General features: G+C 33.6%; 1 non-coding gene across 1 annotated transcript; it reads left to right on the top strand.

Annotated features, from left to right (window-relative positions):
- Positions 1–294: 294 nt before the first annotated feature.
- LOC119045859 (small nucleolar RNA SNORA8) lies at positions 295–411 on the top strand. Its single transcript, XR_005081868.2, has one exon. It is a non-coding gene; the product is annotated as a small nucleolar RNA SNORA8 (small nucleolar RNA).
- Positions 412–8,408: the final 7,997 nt, after the last annotated feature.

Genomic DNA, 8,408 nt, shown 5'->3' with positions numbered 1-8,408 from the left:
ATATTCAAAGAAACAAATTATAGGTTAGGCAGAATAAATAGCAAGAGAAAAGGGAACTAATTTTAAATTTCAAGTCATTTTATTTTTCTGCTTCTCATGCTAAGTACTTTCATATACAACTATTACATTATCAGGCAAAGAAGCATGATTCTTGTATTTTCAAATCTTAACAAATCAGGCTAAAACAGAGATAAATTTTATTTTAGTCAAGTAAAAATATTGGCAGCAGCAAGTGTTCATTTTGTTATAAAAGCACATGTGAAAATTAGAGGTCAACTTTTTGAAATTTGAAAGTATATTTTACTTTCCTGCTGGGTGTTCAAAGGACAGTGTGATATAAATTCAGTATCTGGCATCATTGGTTTTCTTGGCTTTGTGCATGTTAAACCTGGTATTTTTACTGATACAGTATAAAAAATATATATTTTACTGACTGATTGATTTTTTTAAAATTGTTCAAGTATGGTTGCCTCTGTTTTTATCCTGCCTCCCACCCTTGAACCTACACCCTTTGGCTTTGTCCATGGATCCTTTATGAATGTTCCTTGATGGCCCTTCCCCTGTTATCCTTCTCCCCTCTCCTCTCTGGTAACTGTCAGTTTTTTCTTTATTTCCATGCATCTGGTTGTGTTTTGCTTGCTTGTTTGTTTTGTTGATTAGGTTCCACTTATAGGTGAGATCATATGCTATTTCTCTTTCACCACCTGGCTTATTTCACAGAGCATAATGCTCTCCCATTTCATCCATGCTGTCACGATGGGTAGGAGCTCCTTCTTTCTTTCTTCTGTATAGTATTCCATTGTATAAACATACCACAGATTTTTGATTGACTCATTTACTGATGAGCACTTAGGTTATTTCCAGCATTTTGGCTATTGTAAATTATGCTGCTATGAACATTGGGGTGCATGGGTGCAACAACAAGTGTTAGAGAAGTTGTGGAGAAAAGGGAACCCTAATACACTGCTGGTGGGAATGTAGACAGGTGTAGCCACTGTGGAAAACAATATGGAATTTCCTCAGAAAACTAAAAATGGAACTGCCTTTTGACCCAGCAATACAACTACTGGGACTATACCCCAGGGATTCTGGAACACCAATTCAAAGACAGAAAACTATACTTAAACAACAATTAAAATAAAAATTAAAAAAAAGAATAGACCTAAAAATCACAAGTTTTAAAAGGAAAAAAGGGGGGAATCAATGAGTAAATAAAAATTGCCTTTATCATAAAATAAAAACAATATTAGTGAAAAAAACTCCATGTATGTGAAAGAAACCCTATGTACCCCAATGAAACCTAAGTATATTTTCAAATTGACATAAAACACCAGTTCTCAAAATGTTTTAATATGTTTGTTAGTTCTTAAAATATGGAATATCTATGAAGCAATCATATATTTTGCCTGGAATACACTTTAAACAAACAAAGTAATCCAGATATTATAAACATACCATCATCTTATAAGAAAAATAATATTTATCTCTATAAAAGTAAGAAAATAAATTTTAGTAGAGTCATACTTTCATTGTTGTGTTCTCATACTCTCATAATATACTTAACTGCACACTTAATTTTTTATAAAGACATACATTAATGAAGAGCTCCTTAAAAAGGAATTGTGCCCTTGCTATATAAATGACCTCTATGCAATAGGTCAGGGTTAAGAGAACAACATATTCTTTACAAAATCATAAAATTGTTGCACAGTCAGTCTTAAAAAGCCTAATACTCAGGCACAGAAATAAATCTAATTTAAATACCATTGACAAAAAGGTTGTTTCTCTAAAACACAGGCTTAATAACAATGCAAAACAGTTGTGATTTATGTAGCAGATTTGAAAAGTGTATTGATGATAAGATTGTTGCGGTTAGTTGAGGCTGCTGTAACAAAATACAGTGCCACAGACTAGGTAGCTTATAAACAACAGAAATGTATTATTCATAGTTCTGAAGGCTAGAAAGTCCAAGATCAAGGGACCAGCCCAGTCCCCTTCTGTTAAGGTCCCTCTTCCTAGCTCCCAGCTGGAACCTCCTGCACGTCCTGACGTGGTAGAAAGCATGAGGGGTATCTAAATGCACTAACCCCATTTACGAAGGCTCACACTTGTGGCTGAAGCACCTTCCAAAGGCCCAACCTCCTCATCCCATTATCTTTGGGGGTTAGTATTTCAACACATGACTTATGCGTTAAAAAAAAAGTCAAAGCCTAAAACCCTGCTCAGTTTTTGTTTCAGGATACAGTTGTGTTTTCTACCAGAGTAATGATGAAGACTTAAGTTTTGTTACTAGTAAAGGAAATAGACCATACATAAAGTTACTAATTTGATGTTATATCTAGTATTAATCTAAATTCTAAGTGTGAAATATTAAGGTGGAAAATATTTGGATATATACTCATTTAACCTAAATAAAACCTTAAATGAAATATCTTCAAAGAAATAAGTTATTTATTATTTTAAAGTAAGTGAAATTCAAGAAACCAATAACTTACACAGGCATTACAACCTTATGCTCAAGTTTTCTAAACATCAAGAATTCACACATGACATGACAGTGAAATTTAAACTGTGCCCATGCCAACTGAGGTAATTACATTCCGTAACCTGAAAACTTAATCTGTTTAATAAATTAGTAGCAAGCCTTCTCTGCCATGCTTGCTATATGGTGTCCACTTATTAACACACAGAATCATTAAAAAAACACACACAGAAAAAAAGAGTTATATGTTAAATACAATAAAGAATTGAAAGTACATGCAAGATTGTAATCACAGGGCAATTCTTCAATTTATAGTATTTTCCCGATTATCTACCTTTGTAGCTGCTGCTCCGTTGCTAATTTAGACTTTAATTACTTGCTGCTCTTACAGAAATCAGCATACACTATGTATTTTGAAGTAATATTCTTTTATTTCTTCATTGTAATAGAGAACTAAAAAGCCTCAGTTTGATTAATCATAAACTTAGTATTGCTATTATTATTTGTGACATGAAAAAGTGGCATTCGCTTTTACCCAAAAAGATTCTAAAATGTAATGGAAGAGTTAGGACTTAAGGCAAAAACCAACTGCTATTTCATCAAAGAATGTGAAAGTTTCAAGATTCCTTAAGTACCATAGGACTTGGCCTCATTTTGTCAATGAGTCAGAGCCAAAAAATATGTTTAGTAACTTTCTCAAAGTAATTCAGAAATTAATGACCAAGACTAAATAAGAATAAGACCAAGGCAGGAGGCAGAAACTGGGAGGCAATGTCATTGACTCCAGAGTCCAGAGGTCTCTGAAATGGCCACTTTACCTTGTAACAGCCCCCAACTCACTGATCCTCAGTTGCCTCCTACATAAACTTGTTAGGGTCAGAATTGCGTGTCCTCCATAATTTGTGTGTTAAAATCCTCACCTCCAGTACCTTTGAATGTGACTATATTTGGCATTTGGCCTTTTAAAGAGGTAATTATAGTAAAATTAGGGCTTGTAAAGACTGAGCATTCAAGGAAGTAGTTAATATAAAATTAAGTTGTATGAGTTGGGCCAGAATCCAATATAACTGTTGTCCTTCTAAGAGAAGGAAGCCGGGACCCAGACACAGAAGAAGGTCATGTGAAGACACAGGAAGAAGAGAGCCATCTTCAAGCCAAGGAGAGAGGCCCTTAGAAAAAAAAATTCTGCCAACACGTTGATCTTAGGTTCCTAGTCTCCAGAACTATAAGAAAATACATTTCTGTTATTTAAGCCACCCAATCAGCATTAATTTGTATGGTAGCCCTTGCAAACTAATGTACCTCCTATAGCATAGAGTTGGCATGATAACTAAACAGGATTATACTCGTAAACCACTTGGCATACAAAAGGTGACCAATCAGCTTTAGTTACTTTTCCTTCTCTAAACTCCCCCTCCCCCCCCCAAAAAAAGCCTGAGATGAAGAATGCCTAGCATATCTTATCAATAGCAAAAAAATTATAGACGAAGATATTTAATTATATCTAACCTACAGAGAAGAAAAATAAGAAGTTAACCAAAGAGATCATTATACTGATTATTTCAGAACGAACTGGTAACCTTACTGAAAGAAGCTGAAATCACATTTCTGAATTGATTGAAAAACTACAGAGGCGAATTTGCTGTTATATCCTTGAATATGGGTTCAAAGAGTTGGGAAAGAGTAAAATACGGATCCATTGAACTCCTTCTTATTATTGTTTATAATTACTAGCCAGGACATACTTCATCATTTGTCAGAACAGTACATCTGAACATTAAGTATCCCCAAAGCTTATGAGCTGAAAAACAACTAAAAGTAATTCAATCTCGACTTTTTCAGGTTTCAAAAATGTTCAAAACTTGATTTTTCATTTGTCCAATAACTCTACTCATTGACTAATTAATATTGATTGGAGGTAATTGCTTTAAAAAATCCTTTATTTCTTTTATGCTTATTCTAGGGCCCTCCAGAGAGCCTTTGTATTAACTAGGCAAACACCTTTAGGCATTGTCTCAGGATAGATTTATTTGAAATAAACAGATACCATTAATCTGACCATTAGTCTGGCCGGGCAGACATTTCTGCTGAAGTGTACAATTGCACGCTGCTGAGCCATCTTGCTGTGATGCAAAATAAAGCTCTGACATTTCAGTTTAGTAAAGGGTATACCCCCAGGCCTCCAAGAGATGGAAACATAAATTTGACATGTGGAATATTTTCTCTTTATTGCCCATCAGTACCTTCAACAATGCAGTGCTACATCAGGAGGACCATAGTCTGTGCCAAGGACGAGTGTCCTTTCTGTACAGCATGACTTTTCCTTGTGGAAAGACAATGAAAGATATGATAAGCAATGACAGTTTTATACAACCACTCATCTTGCCTTAGTTTCTTTTTATTTTTAAATAAGGTATACTTTTTAAGTATATATTATACAAATAGAATGTGTTATATAGGCTGTACTCTTCTCTGGAAACATCAAGATAAACTAAAACCAAAAAACTAAGTTAAAACACATTATGATAGGATACTAATTTAAAGTTAGATCAATCACTATTCACTAATAATCATGATCGGATGGAACCTTGGCAAGGATAAGAAATGTTTAAAATCTGGACCAATGAACATCAATTGTACTTTCAAAGAGTTATGTAGGTCTCTGGGCAGAAGCTCACTGCAGTGACCCATTACAGCTTCAGGTCATGTATCTTCATCTCTAGGGACATAGCATTATTTAGAGACTAACCTCTTTTGACTTTTAATTGTGCAATAGGAAAGAAGAGCTTAGAGGTATCCAAGAAAGATGAATTATCTAAGAAGGAATTTGTGTGTCTATTTCTCAAATCATTTGTGGATTTTGAACACAAGGGAGGAATATAGCACCCCATCCCCCGGTACATTGGTATGCTTGTCGTATACTGCCACATATGTATATGTTAAATTATTTTCAAAAAGTCATGGTAGCTTAAAACAATAAAATTTAAAATGCAATTCTGGTAGAATTATAGAGAATCAAGAGCAAAAACATAATATAGTAGGCTATCAGAAAACTCACTGGATGAAATGCTTAACAGAACACTTTTAATTATGATTTTTAAATCATTTATGCATAATATAGAGATAATTAACTAATGAAAATGCCTCTTACTGAGCTTTTATCATGTGTAAGTCACCATATCCAACACCTTAGAAGTTGATGATATTGGCCAATATTTTATAGGTGAAAAATGGGGTCTGAGAAATAATACATCCAAGGATATAAATGTTAGGTCCTAGATTTACAGACCTGAATTTAAAGCACAGTTTGTCAGATTAGAGAGCTAATGCCTTTAACCATGAAGATTTGGTCTATAGCTCCAGAAAAGAAATAAAAAATGAAATTAGTCAACATATCATGGACTAAAGGGAAGTTTATTTTTACTTTGGGAGAGGCTATTTGTTTGGATGTCCTCACACTTCTCTTTTTCATTTGAACTAAAAAAGTATAAGAAAGGTTAGATTCTCTCCAAAGTGTCATACACTTCAGTGATTCATACTTGAACAACACACACAGGCAGATACATATAATCTACACATGTATCACATATATGTGTATATATAGATAGATGAAGGAGGGGGACATTATTCAGGGTTCTCCAGAGAAGCCTGGCTCTAAGATTTTATTTTATATATATATATATACACACACACTGTATGTATGTGTATATATACACACATACATCACACACTTTCTTCTCTCTCTATATGATAATTATATATAATATATAAATGATAATTATATATAATATATATAAATGATATATATTATATATAAATGATAATTTTATATATCACTTTTATGTGATAATACCTTTTCATCTCTTGGAAACTTGGGGATATATATATATATATTCAGGGGGAAAAGAACCCTAAGGCCCAGCTAGGAGGCAGTCAGGCAAGAGTAATTACCTTTTATTCAATTCCGATCAACTTTCTGTTCTTTGCAAACCTTTAATGGATTGGATGAGGTCCACCCACATTAGGGAGGAGAATCTGTTTCACTAAGTCATTTACTCACTTATTAATTTAGTTGTTTAAATGTTAAACTAATCCAAAAACATCTTTAGAGAAAACACACAGAAAAAAATGTTTGACCAAATATCTGAGTACCTTGTGCCAAGTTGACATGTACTTGTAGATAGCTAGAAAGATAACAAAAAAAGGGAGGAAGGTAGGAATGGAGGAAGATATGCAAGCCCAAAGCCAGGTTATAGGTTCAGAGAAAACAAAAATACAGCAAAGAGCCACTGTGGTAAGGTTAACAGTGCTCATTCAGCAGAAACATCATCTAAAGTTTAGACCATGCATAAATTAGAGCTCAGTACAAAAATAACATATTCAGTGTACCTTCATTTTTCTCTCTAATTTTAATATTTTTATTTTTCAGTGGAAGATTATGTGATTTTAGTATTTAATATGTTTATTTAATGGACGATTATCTGGCATTGAAAATGCTTTTGATTAAACAAAGAATTATTGTGTTAAGTAGACATTGTTAGGCCAGTTCTGTTGAAAGATGAAAGGCCTCATGCACCAAAAGTTCATTCTCTTTGAAATTAGATCCATTGATTTTTCTTAATAAATGTTTATAAACATCAATCTTACAGCTTTCTTGAGGAGACTATATAATTAAGTATTGATATTCATAAATGCATTTATTAAAAATTTTGCAATTAAAAAAATTTTAAATGGTCAAAATAAAAAGATTTGGAATATTTATTGCTATTTGTGGTGATATCCTATGTTCTGCTTCACAGCAGAGTATGATTAATTCATTGTAAAAATCCACAGAGGATTTCTTGCAATTATAATTAAACTTTGTATCTTTATCAGATTCTTAGAGAAAAAATATGATTGATTTTGAATCCAGGGAATTGTCTATGTGTCAAACATCAAGACACATTCTTTTACTGAGAAAGACACTATCCAATATATATTGGAATAAAAGATCATGGATATCCTATTACATTTTTATGAGAGAACTCTTCTTCCCTCTTGGTCTTTCTCCGTAAATTTTCATTTTACATTTAATTTATGCAAAACTTAATTATTTGATATAAGATAGGAAGAGAGGAGCCAATTTACCTGCTAGTGAAAAATCTTTAATTACTCCTGTCTTCATCTTGCTCCTCAACCTCACGCACAGAGAATTTGATGTAAGCATTTACCATTTAATTCCACGGAATCAAAAATTAATTAGTATTTCTCCTGTCCCTTTTTTCTGCACGTATTTCCCCAGGAGCTTCAACTGTGAAATGGGCTCTTCTGATATCAATCCTAATAGAAATAGAAGAACCTGTGCACTATTAACAGAAACTTATTTCTTGATAATATAATTTATCTTAATATTTGAAGGGCTGGTAAAATGTAGATAAGTACTATACACCATAGTGGAGGATAGGCATTGGGAATGAATTACCTGGGTTTGAATCTAGTTTCTGTGAATTGCTAGTTGTGTGACTCTTCCAGGACTCCATTTTGTCATCTTTAAAATATGGATGAAAATAAAGACTTGCCATTGTTTTGTGCTAAAGTAGCCATATTTCCAAAGGATGAACTCATTCCCCACAACAATGAAGGTAGTCAGTCAAAGGCTGGGAGTGAGGCCATCTGGGGATAAGATACTTAATTACCACTGTGCAGGATGTGTGTGCACGGGATCCTTCATCTGGGGCCTTGCACAAGTCGGTGTGCCACATTTAGGCCGAGCAAGGGAAGCAGTATCAATGGAAAACTAAGTACTTACGTTAGGTACAGCTTTTAAAACAAGGTAGTAAGTCTTCCCAGTTTTCCTATAGCATACATTTATAGTTGCCTTCTAGCCTTTGTCTGGCACATGTATCCTTGATTGATTTATTTGATTCATTCTGGATTTTTAAAAAAT

This window comes from Artibeus jamaicensis, unplaced genomic scaffold (assembly GCF_021234435.1).
Source record: "Artibeus jamaicensis isolate MK-2021 breed Jamaican fruit bat unplaced genomic scaffold, CSHL_Jam_final contig_588, whole genome shotgun sequence".
Classification (NCBI taxonomy): domain Eukaryota; kingdom Metazoa; phylum Chordata; class Mammalia; order Chiroptera; family Phyllostomidae; genus Artibeus; species Artibeus jamaicensis.
This window is presented reverse-complemented; position numbering and strand designations above follow the sequence as displayed.